Source organism: Muscardinus avellanarius (genome assembly GCF_963383645.1).
Source record: "Muscardinus avellanarius genome assembly, chromosome: 2".
NCBI lineage: Eukaryota > Metazoa > Chordata > Mammalia > Rodentia > Gliridae > Muscardinus > Muscardinus avellanarius.
Genome location: NC_137787.1, coordinates 135,754,280 through 135,768,826, shown reverse-complemented (window position 1 = coordinate 135,768,826; position 14,547 = coordinate 135,754,280). Strand labels below are relative to the sequence as shown.

The 14,547-nt window shown below is 33.9% G+C and overlaps 1 pseudogene across 1 annotated transcript in view; it reads left to right on the top strand.

Annotated features, from left to right (window-relative positions):
* The first annotated feature begins 1,490 nt into the window (after nt 1-1,490).
* The window catches only part of LOC308258820 (barrier-to-autointegration factor-like), a 93,938-nt pseudogene continuing 80,881 nt past the window's right edge, over nt 1,491-14,547 (top strand). Inside the window, exon 1 of the transcript in view lies at nt 1,491-1,609. The product of the transcript in view is annotated as a barrier-to-autointegration factor-like (transcript). The remainder of the gene's footprint in view (nt 1,610-14,547) is intronic.

Sequence of the window (14,547 nt, the reverse complement as noted above, 5' to 3'; positions counted from 1 at the left end):
ATATATATATATATATATATATATATATAGTAAGATTATAAATTTGTAGACTCACTGGAATTCTCATATATAAGACACAGAGTCCATGGTGCATAAGCCCAAACATCATTTTTCGAGTAGGGATTGATTCTGCATAGAAAAGGGAATGTGTACTCAGACAATCCATTCAGCCCTAGTGACCTTCCAGAGTTGGGCCATAACTTGAGGGGGGAGTTGTGTGGGGTGTAAAGTGTGTGATCAGGTGGCCAGAGGGATGAAAGGAGGAGAAGGTTGTGAAGTGGAGGGCCTATCAGATTGGCGTGGCTGAGAGGTGGGGGCAGAGGAAGTAGCCGAATCACACAATCGGGGGCTTTGGTAAGGGGGGGAGTTCATCCACAGGGTCAAAGTTGAACGAAGGAGAGGAAGGTGGAGATGCAGACTGACAGGCAAAGAGTATACTCTTAGGGGAATCAAGAAACACTCAGAGGGCGTGGTGGCGCACACTTGTAATCTCCGCACTTGGGAGGCAAGACAGGAGGATCGCGTAGGTTCAAAGCCAGCTCCGCTGGCTTAAGAAACCAATATATATATATAAAATAGGTCTGGGAGTGTAGTCTGGAGGTAGAAGGGCTTCCAGGAACCCCAGTACCACCAAAAAAGAAACACATAGAGCAGGGTTGGAGCATAGAAAGAAAAAGGCCTGGACATAGGAAATCCGTGCCCTTTTTTTTAATCACTCACAGAAGTTATATAATTCCTGGAGAAGAGTGTGATCATGAGACCCATATTTGGGCCATTTGTTTCAGTTGTCTAAGGGGTGGTCAGGCCAGTCCTGAGTGCAAAGTCTAATGAGTCATTTGGGGTTAATATCAGAAGTGAGGCTGAGAATGTTTAAATTGATGAGGAGGCATTTTAAGGGAGAGTCAGCCAGGAGGGAGGAAGAAGTTCCCATGGTTTAGGTCCCAGTGTACCGACAGGCAAGAGTCCATGGAGGTGTCTTCCCAGAACAGGATAAGGCAGATCTCGACCTGAAGAGCCCAGTCGTCACCGAGGTCTAAACGGCAAGTGGCTTCAGTGGGCCAGAGGTCTCAGTGGACTGGAGGTACCAGTGGACCAAAGACAATGGGTCACCAAGCACTTGGATTTTTAGGACCAACAGAAAGGGAGAACCCAAGTCTGAAGAGGGGCTTCTCCTCATCCACGGCTGAGATAGGAAAAGGGAGAAGCAGAATAAGGAGTTTAACCTACAAGTGACTGTAAACAACTAATATTTAACAATTTATTACCTCAGGACTAATGGGGGGGGGTGTAAAGTCCCGATAAAAAAAAGGATTAAGACTCCATGAAGTCCACTGCAGTCATGAAGATCTGAGGTGCATTTCTCCCTGTATAGGTCAATGCTTGGGGCAGCCAGACGGTCAGCATCCAGCAAGAGACCCTTTGGAATTGAGTGAGACTCACCAAAATGGTTGATGGTGGATGCGAGACAGGTGATCAAAATAATGGGCACAATGTTGGGTCCCACTGAGGGCGTGCACTCGATCAGAGTCACCCGAGTCACGGCACCAAGGAAGGGCAAAAACTACGTTGAAGACAACCATACAGCCAAGAGATTTATTCAGGCAGTATGGTAAGAAGGAAAAGCAGTCAGAGAGAGAGAGAATGTGATCGTGCTTGGGGTTGAATACAGTCTTAGGCTGACTAAGCACTTTGCCATTGGCCAAGTGGACCGGATGTTGCACTTTATTGGAGGGTCTATGGCATTTAAACTTATTGGTTGACAGAAATGGCAAGAGGACTGTTTGCCTGGTTTCTGGGAAGTGGTTGGACCTTTCTAGGAAACCAAACCTGAATATGGGGGCAGGGATTTAGTGGCTAGGCTTGGTCCCTGGCGGGAGCTCCCTTAAAGAATCTATCTGATGCATCTATCATATCTCGTACAGGTTGAAGTCTTTTATCAAAATCTCCCTTACCCCACACACCTATGTCACGTTGACCTTCTCCATCACTCCACTGGGGTTTCTTCTCCTTTGTTTGCAGTCCCTTCTGTATCCAAATTTCTCCCTAGCTTCCTCATATGAGGAAAACCGTAAGACCCTTTATTTGCTCTGACTGACTAATCTAACTTAGCATATTGTCCATTTTCATCCATTTTCCTGCAAATGACATCATTTCTTTTCTATATAGTTTTGTAGAATTTAATTTGTGTATATCCATAATTTCATAATCTATCCATCTGTTGATGGACATCTAGGTTGGTTACATAATTTGGCTGTTGTAAATTGTATTGCTATAAACATGGATATGCATATAATATTTTAGATTCAATCCCTTTGGAAAGATACTCAAGAGTGGTATAGCTGGATCATAGAGTTGTTTTATTTCCAGTCTTCTGAGGAACTTCTACACAGATTTTCAAAGCAGGTGCAGTAATTTGCAATCCGACTAACAATGTATAATAATTCATATTTCCCCACATCCTCACCATTTATAATTGCTTGCTTTTTTATGGTTGCCATTCTAATTGGGGTTAGGTGAAATTTTAGTGTAGCTTTGATTTACATCTCTCTGACTGCTAATGATGTTAAACTTTTTTTCTTATATTTAATGGCTGGCCTTGAACAGTGCTTTATTACAATTGTTGCTTTTAAAAATAGGAATATGTAAAGTAGATATATGTTATAAAATTATTTTTCTAAGTCTTTAAATTAGGGGAATACATATATATATATATATATATGTATATATATATATATATATATATATATATATATTCTCCAGTGTGCTACTTTTAAAAAATAAAATTATATTCTAATTGCCCAGTAGTTGAAATTTTATCATAGATAAAATAATAATGTACTCTGTAGGCTGGGTAGGCTGGAAAAAGACTTATTTTTTTCTAGTTCTTCATTTCTGGTCTTAAATGCAGGTTAATATTTGAGAGCAGATGGGAGAGTACATCATTAAAATAGATAATGCTCGCTGCAAAGAGATGGAATTCAGAAGGTTAAAATTTCAGTTGAGATTAGTCTTAAAAATATGACTCTTTTAAAAATTTTAATCTATATAAATTCATGGTGCAAAGAAGCATTTAAAATAGCTCCCTGAAATGAAGTCATGCATCAAATAGAATGGAGATGTAGTGCTCAAATGCAAATAGGAAGTATCAATTCAGAGAAGAAGCTTTTGTATGAGAAGAAAAGACAAGTGTTCCTTTTTTGATTTCTGTTTTATGGGAAAATTAAAACTGACTTTTTAAATAAACATCCAATGATTTAGGAAATAAAGAATAAACATCTTTTGCAGTTTATAACTGAAAATTATGAACATTTTTTAAAAGATTGGAATCATCCAGCACTCACCCTCTTGTCCATGAAATAGAATCAAAATAGCCAGAGGGCCTGGCATAGTAACATATGCCTATAATTCCAGTACTTGGGAGGCTGAGACAGGAGGATTACAGGTTTAAGGACAGCCTCAGACATTTAGTGAGGGGATATTTAGCTACTTAGTGATTGTGTTTCAAAGCAATTAAAAAAAAAACGCACTTGTATTTTAGTTCAGATATAGAATTCTTCTGGATTCCATCTCCAGTAACAGTAACAACAACAATAAAAACCACTAGAGCAGTTGTGTATCTAGGTGGGTGACTGACAGAATGCTGTAGTTCCACAGACTGAGACTTGAAGAAACCCAGAGTCTTTGGATCTGAAACATAGAATAAAGCAGAGCAGTTGGGAACCAATCACATAGCAACATAGCATGGCAAAGGACAGAGATAAAGAAGAAGGAGGAATAGTGCTAGTGAGCACGACTAACACAGGGATTGGTGTATTGCGGGAATACAGTCTAAACAGCCACTAGACTTGGGACTTTTATAGTACTTCCAAGACATCTGGAGAAGTTCTCTGTGAATTCTTATGGCACTTGAAAAGGTCTGTCTGAGCCTACTGTTCTGGGAGTCAAAGCCCATGTATGTTCCTGTCAATGGATCCCTATGGCAGTATTATTACATTTACCCAGAGGATGGCTGCCTTGAGTCAATTTGGCCTTTGGGGAGAACCTGTGACACAAATCTACTGAGCAGATGGAATGATTGAAAATATGTATAGAGCACTCATTTTTTGTAATACAATATTGGATAAAAAAAGAGACCACAATACAATAATACTAGAGGATTAAAATAAATACATGGAAAAAATAAATACATGGGTGTATTGTTGGGTATCCTACTCTCATCAATACATTGATTATTCAAGGAATCAAGAAATAAACACAAGAATTATATTCAGTTAAACAGACAGCTACAAAATAATAATAATAATCGCCCAACAAAGAAAAACTCAGTACTGGAGAGATTCACTGATGCATTTGCCATCTTTTTTTTTTTTTACAAAAGAACTAATATTAGTGCTTTTCAAACTATCCCATGTAATAGAAAGGGGAGAAAACATTCCACACTCATTCAATGAAGTCAGTTTTACCCTACTATCAAAAGCTGATAAGGACACGATAACAACAAAAATTATGGACCAATATTCTTAAGGAGAGAAATGTAAAATTCTTCAATAATTTAAAAAATCAGCATCACATAAAAAGATCATACACCATTATCAACTTTGTTTATTGCAGTAATGGAAGGACAGTTCAATATATGCAAATAAATACATAAAATATAGTACATGAGTATAATCAAAGATAAAAACCACATGATATTCTAAATAGATGCAGAAAAAGACTTCTGATAAAATTCAGTGTTTCATTATGATAAAAGCCCTAAAATTAGATATAGAAGGATTAAACCTCAATGTATTAAATGATATATATGCCAAACCCATAGAAAACATTATATATAATGGAAAATACTGAAAGAAGGTCCTTGTAAATTCAGGAGCAAGACAAAGTGAGTCCACTCTTTCCACGTATTCAATATAGTACTTGAAATTATAACCAGAGCAATCCATCAAGAAAAATAAAGTACTATAATTAAGAAAAAAGTCAAATTATCCTTATTTTTTAGAGGGTATGCTTCTATTTTTAGGAAATCCCAAAGACCCCACCAAAAGACTTTTATTTAAACATTTGGGAAAGTAGTGGAATACAAAATCAACATGCAAAAATCAGTAGCTTTTTTAAACACCAACAGTTCTCTGGTAAAGAAACCAGGAAAGCAATCACTTTGTAATTAGCCTCAAAATAAATGAATTAATTAAATACATAGGAATAAATTTAACCAAGAAAGTTAAAGAACTCTAAAATGAAGATTACAGATCACTGAATAAAAATTGATGACACTAGAAGATAGAACACCATGTTTATAAATTTGTAGAGTTAATATTGTTTAAATGACCATACTACTGAAAACAATCTACAGATTCAATGTAATCTATATTGAAATAACAATGACATTCTTCACAGAACTAGAAAGAACAATTCTAAAATTCATATGAAAGCACAAAGATCCTGAAAAGTCAGAGAAAAGCCTAAGCAAAAAGCATAATGCCAGAGGCATCATGGTACCATACTTGAATTCAAATTACACTACAGAGCCATAGTAACCGAACTGCATGATACTAACATACAAACAAATATCTAGGCCAATGGACTAGAATAGAAATAAATGTACTTATCTATAACCAACTCGTTACTGGTAGATGTGTCAAAACACACACAATGCAGAAAAAATAACCTCTTCAACAAATGGTACTCATAAAAATGGATGTTGATGTGTAGAAGATTGAAAGTAGACCACACATTCCATATTGTACAATAATCAGCTCAAAATGGATAAAATATCATAATATAAGATCTGAACCTTTGAAACTACTAGAAGAAAACATAAAGAAAATGCTTCAAGATATTGACACAAAGAAGAATTTCCTGAATAAGACTCCAATAGCTCAGAAAACAAAAGCAATAATTGACAAATGTGATTACATTAAATTAAAAAGCTTTTCTACAACAAAGAAAACAACAGAGTGAAATCTACAAAATGTGAGAATATATTTGCCAGTCTTTTGTCTGGCAGAGGACTGATGTCCAGAATGTATAAAGAACTGAAAACCTTAAAACAAAAGCATAAGTAATTTAGAAATGTGCAAATGCTCTGAACAGATATTTTTCAAAAAAGAAAGTAGGAATGGCCAATGAATATAATAAAAGTGCCTAGTGTCTTTAGCAATTAAGGAAATGCAAATTAAAAGCTATATTGAGATTCCATCTCACCCTAGTCCTGATGGGTTTGATTAAAAAATGCTGGTGAGAATGTGGAGAGAAAGGAACTTTTTCACACAGTTGGTAGTAATATAAATTAATATAGTCACTATGGAAAGATATAAAGTTTTTACAAAAATATTGCAAATAGAACTCCTACATATTTTTCAAAAAATAAAACAAATACCTGCATGTCTTTGCTTATTGTACCACTAATCACAGTAGCCAAGATATGGAATCAGATTAGGTGCCTGTCAACAGATGAATGGATAAAGAAAATATGGTATATACACGTATATATTACAGTAAATATGTATGTGTTTGTGTGTATATGTGTATACAGACATACATGCATGCACACAATGGTGCATTATTTAGTCATAAAGAAGAATAAAATAATTTTATTTGTAGAAATATGGATGGAATTGGAAAACATCAATTGATGATAAATAAACCCTATACAGAAATACAAATATTGCATGTCTTCTTTCTTTCATATATGGAAACCAAAAAAAAAAGTCTGGAAGTAAAGGACAGACTATTCAGAAAGAAGGAAGTATCAGAGGGAGGGAAGGAAGGGTGGACATGAGAAAATCAGGATATAATTATATTTGGAGATACCATAGTGAATCTTACTTAATTTGTACAATTAATATATATTAATAACTATGATTAAAACAAAATTAAGCTTCTAAAAAGTAGAAGAAAATAATAACTTGCAAAGATATATATAAGACCTTTCTATCTAGTGGTTGTGAATCACCAGATTCAACCAACTAGAAAACAACTACATCTGTACTGAATATATATAGCTTTTATTCTCTTTGTAATTCATTAAACAATGCAGTATGGCAATCATTACATAGCAATGCTTTTTATTAGGTTTATAGGTAAACTAGAGATGATTTAAAGTATGTTGGAAAGTATGCATAAGTTATATGCAAACACTTTGGAATTTTATATAAAGAACTTAAACATCCACAAATTTTGCTATTGAGAGAAGGTTCAGGAACAAATCTCCCACAAATGCCAAGAGATAACTATAGCTAGATTTTTAATATCCTATTTATATTGCTACTCTCTCAGGAAGAAGACATTTAGATGATGTAAATGAACTTAAGCAGATGATTTGCTCAGATTTTGGTAGAAAAAGCATTCGAATGCTTTAAATATAAATAAGTAAGAAGCAAAAATAATTAGAATATTTTGCTGTACATTTTTCTTTGAGAAAAATAAATAAAACTCAGTATATGGAAGGCTGCCCTTAGATATATATCAAATAGTAGAAATCTATCAGAATGGCTCTAATGAAAATCCCAAAGCAAGAAAATGCAATGGTTCAATTTGGATTCCTTAATAAAGTCTGTATTAAAACTGCATTGTGCAAATCTTTGAGTTTCTATCTTCACCTTGTACATCGAATTCTTCAGAACTTAGTCTATCTCATTTTCTGTTCAATCAGAAATGAGACTTAATTGGATCAAGAAGCATGGCTGGTGGTATGTGGTTGACTTGATCTATCTGCTCTTACAAATTAGTTATTAAATATGACAGAGTTTGTCTTTAGATAGGCAAGTTTAAATCACTTGCATTTAATGCAGTTATTGATGTTAGTTTACCTGTACTTTTTCAACAGTTGACTCTCAGCAATTTAGGGGAAGATTTGGGTCATTATTTCATCAAACTTTTTTTCTATACTAATCTCATTCTCTCCATTTCTGAGGCCCCCAAAATATAAATATTGTCAAAAAGATCTCTGAGGTTGCTTCATATTGTTAACTAGATAATCTGTAGATATTTATTTTCTTGCTTCTGAGCTAGAATATATTTTTATTTCAAATATTATTTACTTATTATTTTTGATTATAATAGTTTGTACCTCTCCCTTGAAAACTTATACATTGAAGTAAATTTGCCTTTTCCACATGGAGTATAGTGACAAAGGTTGTCAGCAGTGGATAATTTTGGTTTGATAGACTCTTCCTTTCTCCCCTGGAGAACTTTTGGCATCTTCCAAGTTTTTTTTTTTTTTTTTTTTTTTTTTTTTTTTTTTAGGGAAGGCAGTGGAGATTACACCCAGGGGCCTTCTACCTATAAGCTTACACCCCCAACTTGATTTTTTTATTCTTTATTTTGAAAGAGGGTCTCATTAAGAAGAGCTCATTAAGCTCATCCTCAGCTCATTAAGTAGCTGAGGATGGCTGCAATCCTGCAATCCTCCTGTTTCAGCCTCCCAAGTACTGGGACTACAAGTATAGACCACCATATCCGGTTTTCTGAACATTTTGAATATTATGCTGTAAGACTCTGGGTCCCATTAATATCCTTTGAAGAATGATGTGTTTGTTATTATTGTTGTTTTAATAGATGTTCAATCTCTTTATGTTGAGTTTTCAAATTCAATGCTGTCTTCTGTCAATAGAGGATCTCATGTGAAGTCAGTTTTCAAAGCATTTGCTGTGGTTTTTATTTTGTTCCATGCACAGCCAGCAGAAGATTGAGCCTGAATCTTAAGCCAGTTCATAAACAGAATTCAGAGAGCTTCTTCACTAGCTGTTTTCCCTACAAGATTTTCTCTAAAGTTTCTTTTTTTCTGGCTAAAATGGAGAATGATTGAAACCAACACTGTGGAAAAGTAGCAAGATAAGAGAAAAATAGAAAAAATAATGATTTCTCTCTTCCTCTTTAGATCTCATGAATTCTTTTCCTGATTACCTTGGCCAAATACATGGGTTGTTGGTTTCTTTTGGCTTTAAGAGTAAAATGTAGCTCAGTGGTAGTGTCACTGGGTTGGGTTTAGTCGTTAGTACCTCTGCCTACATACATACAAATAAATAACACAATTATACTTAGATATTTTAGAACTGTGGTAGAATAATTTCTTTAGGTGTGTGTGTGTGTGTGTGTGTGTGTGTGTGTGTGTGTGTGTGTCTGTGTGTTCCTAGGGATGGAACCCAGAGCCATTCTTCCTTCGAGCCATACTCCCTGGAATTTTTATTTTATTTTTTATTTTGAAACATTGTCTTGATATGTTGCAGAGGGCCTTGCTAAGTTGGTGAAAGTGGTCTCAGATCTGTGATCCCCTTGTGGCAGCCTTACAATTACTTGCATTATAGGAATGCACCACCATGCTTTGATTTATTTTTTTTTAAGTTGGTTAAATATATTCCTTTACTTTGTTTTGGCAATGATAATGATGTAGGATGTATCCTCCATCCATAATATTGTTCTGTAGACTAAGTGCCTTTCAAATAATTATGGCTATATTTGCGATGAAATTGCTCTAATAGAACTGCTATTTTCCACTCAAATTTTTTCATATTTAACCCCTACAGGATAATTTGTTTTTCTTATTTTGCTCACATGAAAAAAATTAATAAGACCTGAACACATGAGTGGAAAATAGGTGAGTTAGAAAAAAATCCAGGTTTCTTTTGAGTTGTTAGAAATTTAACTTTTATAGAAAAATAAGTAAACAATGTTCTTTATTTTACATTTTGAGAAGCTATGAGGAAATGAGGGATCATGTTAATAAGTGTCAAATTTTAAGCAATTAGATGGAGAATTTGAAGTCTGTAAATATTTCAGAGTTCTCTCTCTGAAAGTTTACAGTATTTTCGCAATTGTCACTATTCAACTATTCCTCAGAATTTTACACAATCGCTTGCTAGCTTCTTAAAGATGGTGGCCTGTGAGGGCAATTACCGGTAGACAATTATCCTTAAGTGAACATTTCCTAGTGTATTATTAGTTGAGAGGGCAATTTCCATTCCATTTGAGTGAATTTAGATAGCTGAATCTTGCTGAAAGATTTATTTTTTCTGAAAGCAACCACTTAACAGCAGGCATGCCAGTCATTTTTTTTTTTTTTTATATGTGTAACTTACAATTCTAAATGCAAGCTCTCAGAGGAAACTTTCTTACATGGACATCACGTTCACAGCAAGAAAATTCACATTAAAGACAAGTGAACATTTTGATATGTAATTTAGATATGTTTTGAAGGTACATTCTGGAATTCTCAGAAAATGGTCTAGATAGGATTTCTATAAAGGAGTACTCTAATTTAATGTAAGAAGTCAGATAAAAATGCATATGCCCAAGACATTGAATAACTTGTGCATTTTCATAAGAATTATGATAATGTATCACATAATTACAATTGTATGTCCTTAAAAGCATAAAGTATAATAAAGAGAAGATAAATAATTGGGCTTTTCAATACAGTGCAGTCTATTGATTAGTGTAGTAGTCAAAATATGCATTAAGCCACTATTATCAAAAATCAGAAACAAGATTGAATTTTTTCTCTTTCTCAATTAAATTCAAGATTCCAAGCATGTTTTTTCTCTCTCGCTTGAATCCAAGATTCAAAACTGAACGGTCTAGTGCTGGCATGACAAAAATGGCTCTTTATAAATTTGTTCCTTATCTTAAACAATTGCTTTCATTCTAAAGCCATAGCTCAACATGGCATCTGAAGCTCCAGTCATCTGGCCACATGTATTCTCAGAACTATACCTAGCTACAGAAAGGCTGGGAAATGTACTCTTTAAGCTGAAAATATCCTTTCTCAAATAAATTAGTTTTCTATTGGCTGGGAAAAATGAGAATAGATATTGAGTTGATAAAATTATAATGACAGAAAACTTCAACTAGTACTCTCTGCCATAGTGTGAATAAGTTAAAAATTCTATGTTTCTTGTGTTATTCATTTATTCTTACTATATATATCCAAATACAATTATTAACTGTTAATATATACCAACTACAATGCTAGAATAAAAGTATAAAGATAACTTTCTTCAACAAATACATATAAAAAGTAAGCAATTACACTGAAATGTGGAATCATGTCTATGATATACATAAGTAAAAGTTGTTGAATTCATGCGTTTTTTCACTTCATCATTTTGAAACATCTATTAAATGCCAAAAAGAGTCAGGATTTATTATGTGCTATAACAATCCATAAATAAGATTGAACCTTGGCTTTTGAAAGTAACACAAGGTAGGTGTCAAGTTTTATTGTTGTTCTTGTCCTTTTTTCCTCTAATTTACTTTGAATACTAATAATTATATTTTACCCTAAAACAACTAAAATAGAATCTCTTGGGTGAGATGCAGACAAATACTTGTATATATAAATAATTTTAATTCCCCAGGAAGTTCTAATTAGTGTCCAAGATGGGATCTATTTGTCTGCAATAATGGTTTTCAACCAGAGGCAATTTTACCCCTTGGGATATCTGGCATTGTCTGGAGATAATTTTGGAATTCATAACTGTGGCTGGGGGTGTGTTCTTCCAGAATCTGGTCGTTAGAGGCCAGAGATAATGATAAACATCTTAAAATGCAAAGGACAGCTTTCATCAGTAAGAATCATCCAGCTCAAAATGTCGATAGAGGTGATGTTGAGGGTGAAAACAACTAACAAGTCAAAAAGTCAAACTGACCAGTGGAGTTGATTAAAATAAAAGGGCCTCTGTTCTCTAGAGAGAGAAGCATTAAATGTTACTGGACTTTGAGGAGGTGCATTGTGCCAAGTGGGATGAGCATTTGTTAGAGGAACTGAACCCTGACTGATAGCAGATAGCCAGGCTCAAGAGGAGGAAGGGCACAAAGGATGAGAAATCAAATTATCACCAGCCAGAGAACTGTGTGTCTGGAGAAAAGATGCAAGAGAATGACAAAGTGAATGCAGTGGAAGCAGAGTTACTTGACTAGACCAGGGAAGGAATATCTTGCAGGCTGGAGGGTTTGGAAGGAAAAGAGTTAGAACTGACAACTTGCTATTTTTAGATTTACAGACCAAATAGTTCCTTTGAATTTATTGATGTCTAAGTCCATATGCATCAGAAAGAAAATAGCATAAATACTTAACCTCCAATAGATTTTCCATTTGTGAAAGGCAAATTACAGTTTCAAAAACTCTAGAGCTAATATCTTTCTTCTTACAACCCATCTTTTATAGCCCATGGTATCCTTTTTTTTTTCTAAACATTTTTCTTTAGAATTGTCTAGCACTTTGAATATAACTCGTAATAATGCCATTAATAATAATACCTAATGTCTTTGGAGTACTCATCATGTGATAAACTTTCTGTGCCTATAATCTTCACAAAAAACCACAATATGTTAAAAATTAAATAATTTTTGTCAACTTTGTGTAGTTAATAGGTGATAATTCCAAATATGAATACCACCCCAAAACATAAATAATCAAGAACTGAGTAATACTCCCTCTTACTCTATAAAACAGCAGCTTAGGGCCATGTGACTACCAAAAACTTAAAAACACATGTTCAAGAGTCTAAGTAGATTCTATTTCATTTAGAGAAAACTCAAGGAATCCATTATTAGTCACAAGGTAGAGACAGTACTTTTCTCATAGTATTCTTTCTCATAATTAAGATAAATTTATGTGACTCCAGTAGCTTTCAGGATTTATTCAAAGAACTTAAATTAGGAACCTCCCTATTCTCCTCAGAGATATTTTTTCCTTCTGCCAAAATCTGAATATATATATATATATATATATTTATATTTATATATATATATATTCTTTTTAGCCCAATTTTAAGTCCATTTTGTTTAATTAACCTATTTAAATACAGTAGTTATACCACACCTAGTTTTCTGCAGTTTTTTTAATTTAAATCTGTTTTATAGATGCTGGCAATTAAAAAATATCTAGAATCTATTTATTTACCTACAAAAGTTATTTTAACAAGAATAACAAATAATGTATCTTCTCTACATCATAAATTTCTTAAGTTTATTAAAAGTCTATTTTAAGGATGTTATTATCTTTTTATCTAAAATAATTTATTATTTAGTGAGTGCCTAACTTCAAAAATCCATATGCCAAATGATAAATTTACAGGAAACTAAACATATTCCGTAGTGTCACACAGCAAATAATCTAGTGTCTTAAATATTCCAACATACAAAAATGCAATTTTTAAAATACACAAAGATTTGCCAGGTGTGGTGTTACACACCTATAATCCCAGTACTTCGGAGGCTGAAACAAGAGGATCTCAGGTTTAAGGCCAGCCCAAGGTAACTTAGCAAGATCCTGTTTCAAAATATAAAAGAAAAAGAATTGGAGGTGTAGCAAAATGGTTGAAAGCCCCAGGGTTCAATCCCCCAGTACCAAAAAAAAAAAAAAAAAACCATCAAAACATTCAGTGGTGTGATATTAAACATAAAAAGAAAGGAAGGATACCATCTGCCAAAACAAACAAAACACAACAAATAAAAATCCGATAACAAGGATAACAAGCAAAAATCTGAGATGACTTTAGAACAGAGTTGATGTTTGATTTAGATTAAAAGCTATCATAATGTTAAACAATATCATAATGTTAAAGAAAAGACACTGTGCTCTTGCCCAAAGTATAAAACCTTAATGTACAGAATGCTTAAGCAAATTTACAAAATCGTTAGGGTATCAGGGATGCCAAGACAGAATGAAACAAAAGGAATGTATAAAACAACATCACTGGGCAAGGAATGAATGCAGCCTGTAGGAGTTGGAAAAGAAAGGTATGATGCTGAATTATCCTGCAGAGCACAGGAAAGGACCAGAGACTCCCAGTACCTTGAAGTTAGGCCATCAAGTTCCATTTTAGACTTGGACATCTAGCGCAATGAGAACAATTCTATGTTGCTTAAAGCCACTAAGTTGACGTTACAACAGCAATAGGATGCTAAGATCGTGTAACACATACATTTCTTTATAACAATGGCCTAAATGGCCTAGCAGCAAAAACATCCAACTAGCAATGAGTAAATATAGTGCTCAGAGATTGGATTTTAATACTATTTCTCAATTAAAAGAACCAGGACTCTGAAGAAATGACTAGATCTTAGGGCTGGGTCAGAAAATACACATGAACTTGACCATTTTATAGCCCTAGAAAATGAAGCAATACTTTTTTATACAGTGAAAAGTTCCCACAATAATGGGAATATTACAAAGAGAAACAAGTAATTAAAAGCATTTAGAGTACTAAATTTAAACAATAAAGTAACAAAATAATGAATTATAATGAAAAATATAAAGTAGGCATCTGTGAATTTTTATAAGCAAATGATTTGGTTAATAAGGAAGTAGGATGGAATAGACAAATCTCATGGACAGAATTACAAATACTTAATTTCAAAATTATCCCCAAAAGGTGGAAGATAGCTCTACTTTTTTCTTTTATTTATTTATTTTTTATTATTTTTTTTATTTTTGCAGTGCTGGGGATGGAACCCAGGGGCATTGTACCTCCGAGCTACAGTAACAATGTGACATTACATATTCATTAATTGCAACCAATATAACATGTTCATGTAAAGTTT